General features: G+C 38.0%; 1 protein-coding gene and 1 long non-coding RNA gene across 7 annotated transcripts in view; one reads left to right on the top strand and one right to left on the bottom strand.

The window, feature by feature from the left end:
* The window catches only part of KATNAL1 (katanin catalytic subunit A1 like 1), a 96,341-nt gene that overhangs the window by 70,528 nt on the left and 4,758 nt on the right, over window positions 1–21,055 (bottom strand). The window contains exon 1 of one of the 6 annotated variants that reach the window (XM_032294403.1): window positions 3,504–3,673. The exons of the other annotated variants lie outside the window; for them this stretch is intronic. The gene's annotated coding sequence lies outside the window, so the exon portion shown is untranslated. Of the gene's footprint in view, window positions 1–3,503; window positions 3,674–21,055 lie in introns of those variants that run through there. 6 annotated transcript variants of the gene reach the window in all.
* Window positions 1,980–20,552, top strand: LOC116562273. The gene is made up of 3 exons (XR_004273856.1): window positions 1,980–2,281; window positions 10,311–10,316; window positions 20,539–20,552. It is a non-coding gene; the product is annotated as an uncharacterized LOC116562273 (long non-coding RNA).

The following is a 21,055-nucleotide window of genomic DNA, read 5'->3' on the forward strand; positions in this document are numbered from 1 at the left end:
CTGACCTTGGGCAGTCCACCTACCTCAGCCTCCCAAAGTGCTGGGATTACAGGCATGAGCCAGCATGCCCAGCATGGAACTACTTTGAAAGTCAAGAGTTAACTTTCGCCAGGCGCGGTGGCTCAAGCCTGTAATCCCAGCACTTTGGGAGGCCAAGGCGGGTGGATCACGAGGTCAAGAGATCGAGACCATCCTGGTCAACACGGTGAAACCCCATCTCTACTAAAACTACAAAAAATTAGTTGGGCATGGTGGCACGTGCCTGTAATCCCAGCTACTCAGGAGGCCGAGGCAGGAGAATTGCCTGAACCCAGGAGGCAGAGGTTGCGGTGAGCCGAGATCTCGCCATTGCACTCCAGCCTGGGTAACATGAGTGAAACTCCGTCTCAAAAAAAAAGAGAGTTAACTTTCATTCTTTGAGGCTATCTGAATGCATCTTATAATACTAAACAAAATTTTCAAATTGGAAGTATAAAGGAGATTATAAAAGAACACCCATGGAAATAATAGGAAGAGACATTACATGCTCTGAACTACTGATTTACTTATAGGTACATAAAATTGGACCCTAGTTTTCCTTATTCCTTTATAATTACCATAGACTGCAATAATATATGAACTTGTTTTGTTTTATTCAATTTATTCTTGCCAACATAAAAATAAATAAATATATACATATATATATATATATATATATATATATATCTCACATAAATATAGGAATGTTACATTTTCCACTGAAGTCAGTTGAAACTATAAAAATTAGTTCTCACTAAAATTTCTTGGCCCAAGAAAAAAAGTTATACTTAACACATTTTAAAGGAACAGTCTATGGTTGTCCATATACCATGTATACTCATGTAATTGCCTCATAAACTTAAATCTAAGCAAACACCTATAAATTAAACTATATGAACCCCAACTTGTAATCTTCTAAGACCCTGTCATTCTCTATAACTCTCTGGCCATGCAAATAACTACCATTATTTTCCTTTCTGTAAGATGTTAGTTAGAATACCCTCTAAATATCTGGCTTCCACCAAAGCTCCAGTCCAGTAATTCTGGCTTTTCTTCCAGGCTTTCCAAAGGTCTCCTAGAAACATCCAAGGCTTCTATGCAAAGACACTTTCCTCCCAAGACGAAAAAGAATCGGAAGTCCAGAGATACAGGAGAATGGTATCCCAAGAAGGAGTCCAAATTACCTTCTTAATTCCAGGAACAGTAAACCAATGAATACATACAGAGGAGAAAAACAAAATACTTCTTTATGCCTTGCTCAGGGAATTAAACTTTGGTTTGGGGAGCCTGACTTTTCCTCTCTGACTCTCAATCTCTTATCTATTCTTCAGGGGCTCAAAAATTCTTCCTGGAAATTAACCATAACTAGTTCTAGGCATTTCTGTAGACTGCAACACATTCTTGAAAATAAATGTTTCTTTATGTGTTTTGCATGTTATTTGCCCCTTATAGGTTCCCTGAAGGCAGACTTATATTAATTGAGAATCACATTGCAGCAAATAGTACACTACTGATGTGGTTTGGCTCTGTGTCCCCACCCAAATCTTACCTTGAATTGTAATAATTCCCACGTGTCAAGGGCAGGACAGGTGGTGGTAAATGGATCATGGGGACAGTTTCCTCCATGCTGTTCTTGTGATAATGAGTAAGTCTCATAAGATCTGATGGTTTTATAAGTGTCTGGTATTCCCCCTGCTGGCATGCATTCTCTCTCCTGTTGCCCTGTGAAGAGGTGCTTCCACCATGATTGTAAGTTTCCTGAGGCCTCCCCAGCCATGCAGAACTGTGATTCAATTAAATCTCTTTTCTTTATAAATTACACAGTCTCAGGTTTTTCGTTATAGCAGTGTGAGAAAGGACTAATACAGATTAGTACCAGGAGTGGGGTGCTGCTAGAAGGATACCTGAAAATGTGTAAGTGACTTTGGAGCTGAGTAACAGGCAGAGGTTGGAACAGTTTGGAGAGCTCAGAAGAACATAGAAAAATGTGGGAAAGTTGGAACTTTCTAGGGACTTGTTGAATGGCTTTGACCAAAATGGTAATAGTGATACGGACAATACAAGCTGAGGTGGTCTTAGATGAAGATGAGGAACTTGTTGGGAACTTGAATAAACATGACCCTTGCTATGCTTTGGCAAAGAAACTGGCAGCATTTTGTCCCTGCTCTAGAGATCTGTGGAACTTTGAACTTGAGAGAGATGATTTATGGTATCTGGCAGAAGAAATTTCTAAGCAGCAAAGCCTTCAAGAGGTGATTTGGGGGTACTCTTAAAAGTACTGTTTTATGCATTCACAGAGGTACAGTTTAGAATTGGAATTTATATTTAAAAGGGAAGCAGCACACAAAGGTTTGGAAAATGTGTAGCCTGACAATAAATAGAAAAGAAAAATCCATTTTCTGGGAAGAAATTCAAGCCAGCCACAGAATTTCCATAAGTGACAAAGAATCAAAAGCTCATCACCAAGACAATGGGGAAAATGCCTCTAGGACATGTCAGGGATGTTTGGCAGCCCATTCCATCACAAGCCCAGAGGCCTAGGAGAGAAAAATGGGTTTCCTGGGCTGGGTCCAGGGCCCCCCTGCTGTATGCAGCCTTGGGACTTGGTGTCCTGCACCCAGTCGCTCCAGCCATGGCTAAAAAGGGCCAAGGTACTGCTCAGGCTATGGCTTCAGAAGTTCCAAGCCCAAAGCCTTGGCAGCCTCCACATGGTGTTGGGCCTGCAGGTGCACAGAAGATGAGAATTGAGGTTTGGGAACCACCACCTATATTTCAGAGGATGCATGGAAATGCCTGGATGTCCAGGCAAAAGTCTGCTGCAGGGGCAGGATCCTCATGGAGAACCTCTGCTGGGGAAGTAGGGAAGGGAAATGTGTGGTTGGAGCTCCCACTAAGTCCTGTGAGAAGAAGGCCAACATCTTCCAGACCCCAGAATGGTATATTCACTGACAGGTTGCACCATGCATCTGGAAAAGCCATAGGCACTCAAGGCCAGCCGTGAAAGCAGCCAGAAGGTGGGGATGTACCCTGCAAAGCCACAGGGGTGGAGCTGCCCAAGGCCATGGAAACCTACCTCTTATATCAGTGTGACCTGGATGTCAGACATCGAGTCAAAGGAAATTATTTTGGAAACTTAAGACTTTATGACTGCCCTACCGGACTTCAGACTTGGGTTGTATAGCCCCTTTGTTTTAGCCAATTTCTCCCATTGGGAACAGGTGTATTTGCCCAGTGCCTGTACTTCCATTATATGTAGAAAGTAACCCACATACTTTTGATTTTATAGGCTCATAGGTAGAAGGAACTTGCCTTGTCTCGGATGAGACTTTGGACTTGGACTTTTGAGTTAATGCTGGAATTAGTTAAGACTTTGGGGGACTGCTGGAAAGGCATAATTATGTTTTTTAATGTTGAGGACATGAGATTTGGGAAGGGCCAGGGGCAGAATGATATGGTTTGTCTCCGTGTCCCCACCCAAATCTCACCTTGAATTGTAATAATCACATGTCAAGGGCAGGAGCAGGTAGAGGTGACTGGATCATGGAAGTGGTTCCTCCATGCTGTTCTCATGATAATGAGTGAGTCACATGAAATCTGATGGTTCTGTAAGCATCCGGCATTTCCCCTGTTGGCATTCATGCTCTCTCTTGGCGCCCTGTGAAGAGGTGCCTTCTGCCATAATTGTAAGTTTCCTGAGGCCTCCCCAACCATGCAGAACTATGAGTCACTTAAACCTCCTTTCTTTATAAATTACCTAGTCTCCATTATTTCTTCACAGCAGCATGAGAATGGACCAATACAACTACTTTTACCCAGTAACAAATTTCAATGTCCGGTGGATCTATCCACAGAATACAGGACAACCACGCAAAGTCTCATCTTCAAATTTAGAACATTAACACAAAACAATATGGTCTTATTATAATGAGTAATATGCAATTAATAAATCCAGTAGAAACGAAGATGCTCCATAAATTATTTCCCTTTAAAGTCACTGTGAAACAAAACCTTAATCCTGCTCACAAGTATAGACACAAAACTATTAAAGACAAAAATATCTTCATATAAAGGAGAAGTTAGCAAACTTGTCCTATACAAGTAAATATTTTAGGCTTTGAGGGTTAACAAATGAAGGATATTACATAGCTGCTTATATAATGAGACAAAAAATGTCCATAATACTTATTGATACAATTCAAAATATTATAGAAACAATAACAGAGTACAACTTTTTGTAAGACAGGTTGACTAAGAAGAATGAATTTTGGAGAAAATATTTCACTTAGTTGGGATTCAAAGTTGGTGTTCCCTACCACCAAAATCAATCACAAATGTTCATACATTCTAATGTTTACCTTGAATACAACAAATTTCATGTTTGAAAATGTATTTTTTCAAAAGTACCAGTTAGGTGCTACTGCAAACTGATAGTAAACCACAAGTATATGATTTCAATTCAGCATAATCATTGTTCAGAAGTGATTAGCTTTTGATTCCTTGTTACTTATGCAAATTTCTGTGGCTGGCTTAAATTTCTCCCCATAACGACTCATTATAATAAGACCATATCGTTTTGTGTTGACGTTCTAAATTTGAAGATGAGATTTTACATGGTTGTCCTGTATTCTGTGGATATAGGATAGATCCAATGGACATTGAAATTCGTTACTGTGTAAAAGTAGTTGTAAAGTATTTACTCTTCTCTTAGTATTTATCTTTTAGCATGTAATTAATTGCAAATTAATTACAATTAAAGGTTAGGTAAAAAGTGCCTCAACAGTACAGTTAAATGGAAATTTCCTTTGCACTTGCATCAAGTTCTAAGAAATGTTGCTGAAACTGTAGTTTGAACTCAGAAAACATACCTATTGCAATACTGGGTAGGAATACAGACCTTACTTCTTTGTTTTATTATGACAGCATGGAAAGCTATATAAAATGACTTGGTATTCCTTGTGATTCAAAGAACAGTAGTTGTCATTGAAACAACTTTACTGCAGTATTAATTTTGATACAACAACTGTTTTACCTTGTAATTTCAGGTTGCATTCATTAAGAAATACTATTGAGTCTGCAACACAAATTGATTTCTAAAGTCATTCAGCGTTCAATAATAAGTGATTGACAGCAGTTTCTCACATTCAGAAAAATTCAAATCTCACTTCTAAATTCAAAAGTTTGCAATAAAACCTTACAACTATTAAGTCATCAAACTGCTGTACAGCAGGGCAAGTGAGAATATTCAGGCTCTATTTCTAACAAAAATTCCTGGAACTGACAACAGCTAAGTCCACAAGAGCAAATGTTGACACTACTGGTTCAATATTACATGACAGATTCAGATATTCTCTGCAAAATAACTGCTAAGAAATAAAGTAAGTAACAATAGACTTTAAACATCTTATACTTTCACAGCTTTATGAATTTGTACACCTGAGTTTTTTTCTATTCTACAGAAATCTTTACCGCCATCAGTTATAAGACATCTTAGCAGACTACACTTATTCAAGTTGTACGCAGTGTTTTCTTAACTTTTTGAAATATTCTTATCTGTAATTATTTTATACACACTATTCATTAAGATTAATTATTTAATAACTTCAAACTCAGCCTTAACTTTCCAAACAAACAATTGAGCAGTGTTGGTAACATCTGTCAACTTATCAAAAGCCAAGGAAAACCACTTGAAATCATTTGCCTTGTTTTTAAATTGATTATTGATATCCTCAATTCTCTGAGCAACTCTTTTGGCCAAAAGCCTAACAGTTTTAAGTTTACCTTCTCCAGACACAATTGTGTGTCTGCTGTAACCAAACACAATTTAGTTAATCCACTATTGGTAAATGACTTCCTTGCTTGGCTAACAAATGAGCCACTTGGAAGTTTACTCTGGGTGCAGCCTTAATTTTATTTTCAAATTTTGTGAAGAAATTCTACCGGAATAAGATATTAGCTTTTAAGTTTTCTCATTTTTCTGACCATTACTTTCCTGTGAGTTGGGAATATTATGATGAATGCACGGTTTGGTAATACCAGTGAATACTGTGTTTAACACAGCTATAGTGTCACTGTGTAATACAATGCCTTGTCATCTAATTCAATAATCCATGGTTCACTGTGCTTTAAAAGTATAACATTCCAAGTCTATTTTTTTCATCTTTTCTTGTTTTGACATGATGTGGATGCATTGATAATAAAGTAAAATGTCACAATATAGTGATATGAATGGCACTTAAAACAGTGATTACAGTTCAGAAACAGCAGTGCAAAAGCTATGAGAATGCCGCGTGGTTTCTGTCACAACCCCTCAAATTTGCCAATCCAGCAGAAAAGTAGCCAGAGACAATATGTAAACAATAAGTGTGGTTGTGTTCCAATAAAACCTTATTTGTGGACAATGAAATCTGAATTTCATTTAATTTCCACATGTCACAAAAGAGCATTCTTTTGATTTTTCTTCAACCTTATAAAAATGCAAAAATCATTCCTGATTTATGACCCATTCAAGAACAAGTGGCAAGCTGGATCTAGCCCCTGGACTATAGTTCTCTGACTCTTGCTTTCGGCCTCTATCGAAAAAATCTAACAGGGGAAGCAAATTAAAACCAAAAGAAGCAGAACAATGTAAGAAAGTTAAGGTAAGAAATCAATGAAATAGAAAACAGAAAACAACAGAAAATTTCAATGTAGCCAAAAGCAGGTTCTTCACAAAGATCAATAAAATGAATAAACCTCTAGAATGATTGACCAGGAAAGGGAGGAAAAAAAGCCAGGTGCAGTGGCTCATGCCTGTAATCCCAGTACTTTGGGAGGCTGAGGCAGATTGATCATGAGGTCAGGAGTTCGAGATTAGCCTGGCCAAGATGGTGAAGCCCTGTGTCTACTAAAAATACAAAAAATAGTTAGGCATGGTGGTAAGTACCTGTAACCCCCACCTACTTGGGAGGCTGAGGCAGAAGAATCACTTGAACCCAGAAAGTGGAAGTTGCAGTGAGCCAAGATCGCACCAGGGCACCCTAGCCTGGGCAACAGAGCAAGACTCTGCCTCAAAACACACACACACACACACACACACACACACACACACACACACACACACAAAATAAAAATAAAAATAAAGGAGGGCTATCACTACAAACCTTGGAGCTACTGAAAGACAAAAGAGGGCTTACGGAAGTGGACAAATTCTATGATGGTCCCATATAAAGCTTGCCCAAGAAGAGATAAGAGTACTTAATCTGAATAGTCCTATATCAATTAATGAAACTGAATACAGAAGAGGTAGAATTATTTCCAACTCTTTTTTTTCTTTTTTGCCACAGTTCTTTTGGCTATCCAACTCATGTTTTAAAGCCAGCGTTAGCCTTACACCAAAACCAGACAAATATCAGAAAATTACCTATCAATATCCCTCACAAACATAGATATAAAAAAATCTTTAAATTTTAGCTAATCAAATCCAGCAATATGTAAAATGGATACGGTATTATGACCCAGTGAGATTTATCCCCAGAATTCAAGATGGTTTGTTTTAAAATCAATCAATATAATTTTAAGAGAATAAAAACAAAACATTATAAATCATCTCAATACAGAAAATGCATTTGACAAAATTCAACATAATTCATGTTACGAATGCTTAGCAAAGCATATGTACTGTGAAAGACTAAGTGCTCTCCCTCTAAGATCAAGAACAAGATAAGAATATTTGCTCTTAACCCTTCTATTCCACATCAGAACTGAGGTTCTAATCAGTGCAATAAGGCAATACAAAAATAAAAGGTGCTGCTTTTATTTACAGAAAACATGATCATCAGTAGAGAAAATCCCAGGGACTCTGCAAATAGCCCTAGAACTAATAAGAAAGTTGTATAAGGTTGCAGAATACAAGTCAGAATACAAAAATCAATCTTATTTCCACATACAAGAAATAACTGGAAACTAAAAACAGTAAAATCATTCAAAAATATTAAATATTCAGGGATAAATTTAACAAAATATGTGCAAGACCTGTAACCTGAGAACTATTAAAACCTACTAAGAGAATTAAAGATGACCTAAATTAATAGATATGTGTGCATGTGTTTATGAATAAAAATACTCAATACGGGTAATACGTCAACTGTCTTAAAAGTGATCCATAGAATCAAGGCAATCCCAATCAAAATCCTAGCAGCCTTTTTTGGAAAAATTGACAAGCTGATTCTAAAATTTACATGCAAATAAAAGAACATAAAATAGACAAAAGTTTTGAAAAATAGTAAAGTAGGAGGACTTACACTACATAATTTTAAATTTACTATAAAGTTACAGTAATCAAGACAGTGTGGAATTAACATAAAGAAAGACACAAAGATCAGTGAAAGAAATCAGAGTCAAGAAATAGATTCCTACATACAAAGCCAACTAATTTTCAACCAAAGTGCCAAAGCAATTCAATGAGGGAAGGACAACTTTTTCCAGCAAAAGGGTACTGAAACAAACTGGCTATCCATATTCAAAACAAAAACTGAATCTCAACCCTTACATCACATACAAAAAATTAACTCAAATGGATTATTGACCTAAATGCAAGAGTTAAAACTACAATGCTTCCAGAAGACAACCTAACCCAAGGTATTTTTTTTCCCATCAGTTTCCCAAGCCCCAGTTCCCATGGGACAATTTGAAAAGGGCCATGTAACATCTACAAATGAAGCAGTCTGAATTACAAGAGAGGAGGCCTAAGCTTAGAGAACCTGAATCTATTAAGCTTTATGCTTCCCCACCCCTTGTTCCAAAAGGACATACTGTATGTTCCAACGCTGTAAGCAAACCTGACCTTTGCTCCAGAGAAAGACACTATCCCTTTCTATCCTCCAAGGCTGTTCAACTTTGTACCTCCCTTCATCGTGGGGAGCCCTTCTGCCTCTTCTACGCTGTCCTTTTTTTATGTATCACATGTCTTTCTCTTTCTTGGTTCACTCCCTTACCTTTATGGAACACATTTTCCACAAATGGGAGATAAAATTTTTGCAACTGTGCATGTCTATAAATATCTCTGTTCTACCCCTCATACTTCATTAGAGTTTGGCTGGCTACTGAATCTTAGTTTGCAAATAATTTTCCCTGACAATTTTTATGGCATTTCCTAAATGCCTTTTAGGTTTCAATAATAGGTTAAGAAGATTGAAGTCATTTAAATTGCTTATCCGTTATATATCACTTGTTTTTCCCCTTTTCTGGAAACTTGCAGGATCTTCTCTTTGACACGTGTTTTCTAAAATTTTTGATGATGTGCTCTGAAATGGGTCTATTTGCAGTTCTTTCAATGTAGAAATTAATGTCTTTCAATTTTAGGAAATATTCTGAATTATTTCATTAAAAATTTCTATTTTCTTTTTTTCTGTTCTGAAATGCCTTTTATCCAGGAATTGGACTTCCGAGGCTGGTCCTCTGATTTTCTTAGTTTTTCTCTCCTATTTTCCATGTCTCTGTCCTTTTGCTCTACTCTCTTGGCGATTTTCTCAACTTTATATTCTAATCCTTCTTTAAAACCTTTTCCTTTTGTATCGAGGTATATAACTTATATAAAGTGCACAAGTCTTAAGTGTGCAACTCAATGACCTTTTACCCTGTGCATATACACCTGTATACACCCAGGCAACCCCCACTTCAAAATACAGAACACTTCCAACTCCCCAGAAGGACCCTTCATCCCTCCCAGTCGGTACTTTAATCACAATTCTGACACCACAGATGAGTTTTGCCTGCTTTTTTAAAAATCAGCTTTATTGAGATTTAATTTTCATATAATTAAATTCACTAATTTTAAGTGTACAAGTAGATGAGGTTTGAAAACGTGATAAACTGCATAACCACCACTACCACCACAATAGAGGTAAAGAACATTTCTATCACCCCAGAACGCTCCTTTTCGCCACTTTGAATCTGACCTCCAACTATCACCATGCACTCTCCTGTTCCCTTATCACTACACAGGCCCACCTCCCTTTACTGCACCTCACTTTACTGCACTTGGCAAACACTTTTTTTTTTTTAACAATTTGAAGATTTTTGGCAACCATGCACGAGCAAGTCTGCCGCGACCATTTTTCTAACAGCATGTGCTCACTTTGTGTCTCTGTGTCACATTTTGTTAATTCTCACACTATTCCAAACTTCTCCATTTTTATGGCGTGATCAGTGATCACTGATGTTACCGTTGTAATTGTACTGGGGCACCACAAACCATGCCCTATAGCAAGGTGATTTAATTGATAAATATTGTGTTCTGACTGCTCTACCAGTAGGCTGTTGTTGCCCTATCTCTCTTCTCTTCGGGCCTCCCTGTTCCGGGAGACACAATACTGAAACTAGGCCAATGAAGAACCCTACAATAGCCTCCAAGTGTTCAAGTGAAAGGGAATAGTTCTATGTCTCTCACTTGAAATCAAAAGCTAGAAACGGCTAACCTTAGTGAACAAGGCATGTTGAAAGCTAAGACAGGCCAAAAGGCAGATCTCTCGGGCCAAAGAGCCAATCTGTAAATTCAAAGAAAAAGTTCTTGAAAGAAATTAAAAGTGCTACTCCAGTGAACATATGAATATTGAGAAAGCAAAACAGCCTTATTGCTGATAAGGAGAAAGTGTGAGTGGTCTGAACAGAAGATCAAACCAGCCACATATTCCCTTAAGCCAAAGCTTAATCCAGAACAAGACCCTAATTGTCTTCATTTCTATGAAGGGTGAGAGAGGTGAGGGTGCTGCAGAAGTATGAAGCAAGCACAGATTGGTTTATAAGGTTGAAGGAAAAAAGCCTTTTCCATAAAACAAAAGGGCAAGGTGAAGCAGCGAGTCCTAATGCAGAAGCTGCAGCAAGTTCTCTAGAATCAGCTAAGATCATTGATGAAGGTGGCTACACTAAACAACAGATTTTCAGTGTAGACAAAATAGCCTTCTATTGGAAAAAGATGACATCTAGGACTTTCCTAGCTAGAGTGGAGGAGTGAAGGCCTGGGTTCAAAGCCTTAAAGGACAGCTGGCTCTCTTCTTAGGGGCTGATTTAGCTGACAGCTTGAAGTTGAAGCCAATGCTCCTTTACTAGAATGAAGGTCCTAGGGCCCTTAAGAATTATGCTAAATCTACTCTGTCTGTGCTCCATAAATGGAACGGCAAAGTCTAGATGACAGCACATCTGTTTACAGTACGGCTTATTGAATATTTTAAGCCCAACTTTGAGAGCTATGGTTCAGAAAAAAGATTTCTTTCAAAATATTGCTACTCATTGACAATACACCTGGTCACCAAAGAGCTCTGACGGAGACGCACAAGGAAATAAATGCTGTTTTCATGCCTGCTTATCCATTCTGCAGCCCATGGATAAATGAGTTATTTCAACTTTCAAATCTTATTATTTAAGAAATACATTTTGTAAAGCTACAGGTGCCACAGATAGTGAACTCCTTTGATGAAACTGGGTAAAGTAAATTGAACACTTTCTGAAACAGAGTCACCACTCTATATGCCAATAAGAACATTTGTGATTCATGGGAGGATGTCAAAACATTAACACTAACAGGAGTGTTACAGAAATTGATTCCAACCCTCATGAATGACTTTGAGGGTTTCAAGACTTTAGTGGAGGAAGTCACTGCAGATGTGGTAGAAATAGCAAGAGAACTAGAATTAGAAGTGGAGCTTGTAGATGTGACTGAATTGCTGCAGTCTCATGATAAAACATAAACAGGGTAGGGCAGAGTGGCTCATGCCTATAACCTCAACACTTCAGGAGGCTAAGGCAGGAGGATCACTAAGCCAGGAGTTCAAGCAACACAGCAAGACCCCATCTCTACAAAAAAATAAAAATTAAAAAAAAAAAAAACTTGAATAGATAAGAAGTTGTTTCTTATGGATGAGCAAAGAAAGTGGTTTCTTAAGCTGGAATCTACTCCTGGTGAAGATACTTGTGACCACTGTTGAAGTAACAATAAAGGATTTAGATTACTACATAATCTCAGTTGATATAGCAGCAGCAGGGTTTGGCAAGGACTGACTCCAATTTTGAAAGAACTGCTACTGTGGGTAATGCTGTTAAACAGTATAATCACATGCCGTGGAGTAATTTTTTACAAAAGGAAGAGTCAATACATCTACCAAACTTTATTGTTGTCTTATTTTAAGAATTGCCCTGGGCCAGTCACAGTGGCTCACACCTGTAATCCCAACGCTTTGGGAGGCCAAGGCAGGAGTATCACTTGGGGCCAGGAGTTCAAGAACAGCCTGGGCAACATAACAAGATGCCAATTCTACAAAAAAAATTTTTTTTAATTAGTCATGTGGTGACATGCACCTGTGGTCCTAGACACTCAAAAAGCTGGGGTGGGAAGATCACTTGAATCCAAGAATTTGAGGCTGTGGTAAGTTATGATCACACTGCTACACTCCAGCCCTCCAGCCTGGGTGACAGAGTAAGACCCTGTCTCTCCAAAAAAAAAAAAAAAAAAAAAAAAGGGAAAGAAAAGAGGAGGAAGGAAGAAGGAGGAGAAGAAGAAAAAGAACAAACAAAGGAGGAGGAGGAAGAAGAAGAAAGGAGGAGGAGGAAAAAGAAATTGCCACAGACACCCCAACCTTCAGCAACCACTATCCCGATCTGTCAGCTGCCATCAAGTTAAGACCCCCCACCAGTAAAAAGGTTAAGACTGTCTGAGTCTCAGATAATTGTTAGCATTTTTTAGCAATACAGTCTTTTTTTTTTTTTTTTTTGAGGCAGAGTTTCGCTCTTGTTGCCCAGGCTGGAGTGCAATGGCGCGATCTTGGCTCATCGCAACCTCCGCCTCCTGGGTTCAAGCAATTCTCCTGCTTCAGCCTCCCGAGTAGCTGGGACTACAGGCGTGCACCACCAAGCCCAGTTAATTTTTTTTTTTTTTTTGTATTTTTAGTAGAGACAGGGTTTCACCATGTTGACCAGGATGGTCTCAATCTCTTGACCTTGTGATCCACCCGCCTCGGCCTCCCAGAGCAATAAAGTCTTTTTTAATAACAGATGCTGGCAAGGCTGCGGCAAAAAAGGAATACTTACACACTGTTGGTATGGAAAGCAGAGATTTCTTGAAGAACTTAAAACAGGGCCATCATTTGACCCAGCAGTCCCATTACTGGTTGGTTACGTACCCAAAAGAAAACCAAACATTCTACCAAAAAGACACATGTACTCGTATGTTCACTGCAGCACTATTCACAAGAGCAAAGCCATGGAATCAATCCAGGTACTCATCAACAGTGGATTGGATAAAGAAAATGTGATACATATATACCATGGAATACTATATTGTCATAAAAAAGAACAAAATCATGTCCTGTACAGCAACATGGATGTAGCTGGGGGCCATTATCCGTAGTAAATTAATGCAGGAACAGAAAAGCAAATACCACATATTCTTACATACAAGTGGGAGCTAAACATTGGGAACTCCTAGACATAGAGATGGCAACAATAGACACTGGAAACTAACAGAGGCAGGAGGGGGGTACGCAAGGGATGAAAAACTATCTTGTGGTTAGTATACTGACTCTCTGTGTGATAGGATCATTCATATCCCAAACCTCAGTATCATGCAATACACCCATATGACAAACCTGCAGATGTACCCCCTTAATCTAAAATAAAAGTTAAAATTATTTTTTCGGTCTTTTTAAATTGAGGCATGTACATTTTTTTAAATGTAATGCCATTGTACATTTAATTGACTATAATATAGTGTAAATGTAACTTTTATATGCACTGGGAAACCAGAAAGTTTGTGTGACTAGCTTTTTTTCTTTTTTTTTTTTTTTTTTTTAGAAGGGACGGAGTTTCGCTCTTGTTACCCAGGCTGGAGTGCAATGGCGCGATCTCGGCTCACCGCAACCTCCGCCTCCCGGGTTCAGGCAATTCTCCTGCCTCAGCCTCCTCAGTAGCTGGGATTACAGGCACGCGCCACCATGCCCAGCTAATTTTTTGTAGTTTTTTAGTAGAGACGGGGTTTCACCATGTTGACCAGGATGGTCTCGATCTCTTGACCTTGTGATCCACCCGCCTCGGCCTCCCAAAGTGCTGGGATTACAGGCTTGAGCCACCGCGCCCGGCTGTGTGACTAGCTTTATTGCAATACTTGCTTTACCAAAATGGTCTGGAACAAGGCCCCAGGATCTCTGAAGTATGCCTGCAGTTTTGTCACTTCTAGAATGCAAAATAAATAGACTCATAAGAGTATGTACTCTGATTTCCTTCATCTAGAATAATGCTTTTGAGAGTCAGCTATGCCCTTACATGTATCAGTAATGCTTTTCATTGCTGAGTAGTATCCCATTATACATACTAAAATTGTTTATTTACTCTTCAGTTCTCCATTGGGCACTTCATAGAAACAATCACAAAAATAGAGGACATGCCATTTACCCAGGCTTTACTTTATTTCCACTGAGTTTACAACTAAAATTACAAGACACAAAGAAAACAATTCACTATGAGGGAGAATTAATACCACATAGAGCTAAATTAAGGCCTTTATCTAAAGCACTTGATAATATATTAGATAGCTTCTGTAAAATAAGTACATTTAAAGATAAAAGGGCAAGAAATTTTAAAATAAATAAGCTTATTTGAAAAATAATCAAAAAGAACTTCTGGCATTAAAATATACAGTCACTGAAACAGAAAAACACTCTGTGGACTGAGGAAGCAAAAGATTAGACACAGTTGAAAGGAGAATCAATAAACCAGAAGACAGAGCTGTAGAAGCTGACCAGAATGCAGCATATGCAGACAGAATAAGTAAATAAGATTAAGAAATGCAAAACAGAAAATCAATCATATGTGTCTATTATGAATTCCAGAAGGAGAAAAAAGAAAGGCAAAATTCAAAAATATAATTGTCAAGCATTTTCCAAAATTGGCAAAAGACAGTAATTTTCAGTTTTAAAACAAATCAAAGTTCACACCTAGAGACAATGTAGTAAGACTGAAGAACATTTAAAATAAAAAGAAATGACAAATTATAAACAAGGGAAAAAAATTATATTGGCAGCTAACTTTTCAAGAGGAACACTGGGAGCCTGGAGACAGTGAAATATCTTCCAAGGGGTAAGTGGGTAAGGGGTTGGCAACCTAGAATCGTATACCAAACCATTCGAGTTTATGTTTGATAAAGGCAACATAAAAATTTCAGACAGAAGGCTGGGTGCAGTGGCTCATGCCTGTAATTCCAGCACTTTGGGAGGTTGCGGCAGGCAGATCACGAGGTCCGGAGATCGAGACCATCCTGGCCAACATGGTGAAACCCCGTCTCTACTAAAATACAAAAAATTAGCCGGGTGTGGTGGCATGCGTCTATAGTCTCAGTACTCGGGAGGCTGAGGCAGGGGAATCGCTTGAACCCGGGAGACAGAGATTGCAGTGTGCCAACATGGTGCCACTACACTCCACCCTGGCAACAGAGCAAGACTCTGGCTCAAAAAAAAAAAAAAAAAAAAAAAAAAAGAGAGAGAAAGAGAAAAACCTGCGTATGAATCCAAGCACCATAAGTTCTTAGCTGTGACCTCAGACAAATCACGTAATTTCACTAGGCCTCAGTTCTGTCTACAAAATAGGGAAAATAATATTTATCATCATAAGGTTATTTTAAAAATTAAATATGATCATATGTTAACATATTCCTCACATACAACACTGAATCAATGTAAGGAATATTTTTACTTCTCTTATTTTGAGTTTATTATGTTTTCAAAAATAAATTTAGAATTCTTCTTACAATGTTTCCTGCTGAACTGACCCAGCAACGCTGCCATATACAGAATGCTCCAGATAATATCTTCAAGAAGAATTCTAGGCTCAGACTGAGAAGAGCTCAGTCCAAGTCCATGCTCAGATCAAGAAGGAATACTGCTTTATCTGGTCCCAGATAACTATTTTTGTAACTGTTTTATGACTCAGATCTCAATGTAACACATAAAGCCATGGTTCCAACCTATCCCCTCAGCTACATCGCCAACCATTCGGTTCTCTCCTTTAAATCTACCATCACCCACCACACACACACACACACACACACACACACACACACACACACACTTTCTCTCCCAAGATACCTGGATTTTTAATCTCATGCCAAGACTAAGATATATAACTGAAAAAATGAAAAGCTAGCTTGTATCCAGAACCCAATCCTACCAGAGACATCACTCATAATTCCTTTTACAAATAAAATCATAATATTTATTATTCTTTGTCTCCACAGTAATGGTTTTTAAATAGGGAAGAAAATATTTTTTTCAAACTAATTTTACGTGAATGTCAATCTAATTCAGTTATACTGACAATACATACAAGGCAAAGAAAATAATTAGTCTCTGCTTTAAACTATTTTTATTCTGACACTGCCATATTTTTCTCATATTGTTCCTTTTCCTCCTAATAGTTGTAAATTCCTGAAAGTAGATACCTATTTATAAACTCCAAAGTAAACTGCACTAAAGCAAAGTGAACTATTAATAACACTAGTTAGAACAGTGATAAGCAAAACAACAAATCAAGTTCTATTTTCAGTATTTTGTACCACAATGAATTTTAACAGTATGTCCAGGCTTTACATGTTTAATGAAAAAAAAAAAAAAAAAAAAGTCACCAAATCACCAAAGTCCAGTTTATGTCATACAATGGCTGCTACAAATAAAAGCAATTAAGAAAACACATAACCATGACTTCTCAAATCAATGCATCTTCAAGTATGTTTCAAGCTCAGTAAATGAACCTACTATGTGAGTGCTAATCAACAAAATAGTTAATTTTGAAAATCACAATACCTCCCATCTCTTTATGTTGGGTAATATTCTCAAGGGCTAGAGTTTGCCATAAATAATAAAGAATACCACTTAATCATAAACCCAGACATTACAGAAGAATGTATGTAGCAAGGAAGCCTTTTCGTTTATTTTTTTACATGTATATAAATCACTTCTCAAATATTTGAGAAACAAAAAAACTGTTCATAAACATAAAAGAATCTAGATATTAATATAGGGTTCTAAGAGCTTAAATGTTTCGCAGAAGTAGCCATCACGGTCATTTCTGCTCATGTTCTAAATTCTCCTGGCAACTTTAAAACATTACAAAGGACAGAAAATGTGGATCATCTGTTACTATGTCTCAAGATGGCAGCTTAAACTATAAACTTTATCTTAAGTGCATAAATACGCTTTTTAGCACAAAAATAATAGTAGCAACATTTATTGAATGCTTACTCCCCACCAAGTAATAAGATAAAAATGGTTTTCTAGCCATTATCTCATCTAATCCTTATAACACAACGCAACTGTAACAGTTATCCGCCATTAACAGAGGAGGTCTACTAAAAATACAAAAATTAGCCAGATGGGGTGGCATGTACCTGTAGTCCCAGCTACTTGGGAGGCTGAAGCAGAAGAATCGCTTGAACCTGGGAGGCAGAGGTTGCAGTGAGCCAAGATTGTGCCACTGCACTCCAGCCTGGGCGACAGAGTGCGATTCTGTCTCCAAAAAAAAAAAAAAAAAAAACCAGGGAAGGTGACTGAGGCTTTAAAGAATTTAAACAATTTGCCGGGCGCGGTGGCTCAAGCCTGTAATCCCAGCACTTTGGGAGGCCGAGGCGGGTGGATCACGAGGTCAAGAGATCAAGACCATCCTGGTCAACATGGTGAAACCCCGTCTCTACTAAAAATACAAAAAATTAGCTGGGCATGGTGGCGTGTGCCTGTAATCCCAGCGACTCAGGAGGCTGAGGCAGGAGAATTGCCTGAACCCAGGAGACGGAGGTTGCGGTGAGCCGAGATCGCGCCATTGCACTCCAGCCTGGGTAGCAAGAGCGAAACTCCGTCTCAAAAAAAAAAAAAAGAATTTAAACAATTTGCCATAGAGCCTGGATTTGAACCCAGATGTGTCGAACTCAGAGCCTGTTCTCCTAGCTCATTACACTTTATTGCCTCAAATTCCTTTAAAGTTACCCAGCTAATATAAAAATAAATATAAAAGGCTTATTAACAGAAATAGATATTTTGTTCTGGTTGCCTATATAATTAAATATTACTTGTTTTTAAATACCATAGTGCTTTGAACAACATAAAACCCTTCAAAACCATCTGCTTCATATTACTTTATTTTATGAAGTATTTATTTTTGAGACACGCTCTGGCTCTGTCGCCCAGGCTGGAGTGCAGTGGTGCAATCTCGGCTCACTGCAACCTCGGCCTCCCGGGCTCAACCAATCCTGCCACCTCAGCCTCCTGAGTAGCTGGGACCATAGGTGTGTGCAGCCACGTCTGGCTAATTTTTGTATTTTTTACAAAGATGAGGCCTCACCATGTTGCCCAGGCTTGTCTCAAACTCCTGGGCTCAGGTGTTCCGCCCCGCACCACAAAGTGCTGGGATAACAAGCAAGAGTCGCCACACCCAGCCTCAAGTAGGCTTTGAACAAGTAATTTATTATCATATTTACTTATTTATCCATTCATCATCCAATCTAATTAGTAGCACCTACTACATTTAGCAAATAACCTATGTATATGTAAAAAACAATGAAAGGCCACATGGAGTTTACCAACATATAATTCTTGACTTCAAATAATATCTAATAATGCAGAGAAAATACTAGTATAAAAATACCAGGAATTGGCCAGGTGCAGTGGCTCACACCTGTAATTCCAGCATTTTGGGAGGCCCAGGCGGGTAAATCAAGAGGTCAGGAGATTGAGACCATCCTGGCCAACATGGTAAAACCCCATCTCTACTAAAATACAAAAAATTAGCCTGGTGTGGTGGCATGTGCCTGTTGTCCCAGCTACTTGGGAGGCTGAAGCAGGGAAATCACTTGAACCAGGAGGCAGAGATTGCAGTGGGCCCATATCACGCCACTACACCCCTCCCTGGCAAAAAACCAAGATTCCGTCTCAAAAAAAGAAAAAAAAAAAAACCAGAAATTATGTGTTAAATACCACAGTCATCCACATTCTCACATAAGAAGTCAGAAAAAAAAAAAAAAACTGGCACTACTGATTCTCTCTCTCGTTCATTTCTCTTCCCACTGCAAAATAACAAGGAAAAATGGCAAGGCGAAAACATCAGAAAGAAAAGAATACTGACGTATAAAGACACTCACAGAGACACAGGAATAAATGAGAATAAAGGAACAATGAAGTTATATTGTTTGTCCCTCGAACACGTAAAAGCTATGAAGATACAAAATAAAATACATTGTTTTTGGAGACAATTTCCTTAAAAAACAGAAGAGTCAAGAGTAAGTATACCAAAACTAGTTTGAGCACTGATTGAAATGTAACCTCCTTTGAGAGAGGGGCCAGATCTTATTCACGTATCGTATATCATTTGATGCACTATTTGACCTGAAATGCGAGGCACATATGTTTGATAAGTGTCCATAAAATAACCATTCTAAAGAGTTCTATAATACTCAGGAAAGTCAATACAATTGGGGGTCAGCAACTAAGCATTAAATTCTCTACAAAATGCAAAACGGTACTTAGACATGATTAAAAACTATAAAAAATGTTTACTAAAAACAGCTTCATATCAAAAGAATATTAAAAAGAATAAAGATTTCAAACCAAAGTTCACTTTTTAATAGGCTGCTTAATAGGAGTTTTACAATTACTAATGGCAGAATAAAGTTACAAAGGGACTTAAAAGGTCATTTACTCCTTTGCCATTCGTTCAATTAGGACCACAATCAAACCATCCCCCAGCAAAAGAAACATATCTAAAGATATCCAGTGAAGATTAAACCACCTTGATAAACTACTCCATTTTTTTAAACTACTTTCACAATCTATGCCATGAATTTATCTGGTCAATGTCTGTATCTCACTTTTATCAGATATTCTAGGGCGTAATTTCCCTAGGACTACCATATATAAAGTCTAGTTATCACTGAGGAGAAAAATGTTTAAAATAATGTTGAGCCGGATGTGGGCACACGCTTGGAATCCCAGTTATTGGGGAGGCTGAGACAAGAAGGCTGCTTGGGCCCAGGAGTTCAAGGGTGCAGTGAGCTATGACTGCGTTCCAGCCTAGGTGACAGAGTCCGACCCTGTCACTAAAAAAATAAAATGAAATACTCTTGAGCACATTAAAATATAAACATATTTTCATTTACAAAAAGATGCTCAAATATCGGTGAAATAATAAATCAGTCCAGACATGAAATACTGTCAGAATTGAACAATTTTAGAACTATTGGGATCCAAGATGATCTGGTGGAACTTGTTTCTTTAAAGATGAAAACGAGGCAAAACACAATAGTATTAATACCCTATAAAGTAACATTTTATAGCATTAAAGGAAGCTTCATTTAAAAAAAAAAAGATTCATCCTCAGGCTCGAATCATCACTTTGTAATAACTACTACCTGATCCACCTGCTTAATATGGTCAAGTAAATTCACAGAACAGGGCCTTTCTCTCAGACAGAACTGGCAGTCCTGCCACACTGTTAGCAAGGAAGCAGGAGAAGGAGAAATGCATTCAGTTGTTGAGCACTTTAGGGTTTACCGCCACTAAACTGCTTTAACTTCTGAAATCAAATAAGACGGATAGTATTAACACCCCATATACATAAGGGTACAGATTTGGAGGCTTGCCTATGATCACACAGAAAATAAGCTGTAGTTACAAAATTTAGACAAGTCTGACTCCTTCCACTACATCTCAGTCAGTAAATGACACTTGGGCGAATGTCCTCTATAAAAGATTATCACTCTAAATGTTGAGACAATAAAGTATAAAGTATTAATCTGTAAGGGCCTTTCTAGTTTTACTGTTATATTTACACAAAATAGACAATTATTAAACTGATAAATCTAAAGTGGCGGAGGAGTTAATTCAATAATTACTTCTTGGCCTGGATTCTCTTCTCTTCAGCAACCCATTAGGCTATTGGTTTCCTCAATATTTTAAATTCTCCCTTAATAAATCAATCAAAATTTAAGGAGAAAAAAATCATACCACCTCATGCTTTGCTGTCACTGAAAACT

Source organism: Sapajus apella, unplaced genomic scaffold (assembly GCF_009761245.1).
Source record: "Sapajus apella isolate SASKATOON/1434 unplaced genomic scaffold, GSC_monkey_1.0 scaffold32, whole genome shotgun sequence".
NCBI classification, from domain to species: Eukaryota; Metazoa; Chordata; class Mammalia; order Primates; family Cebidae; genus Sapajus; species Sapajus apella.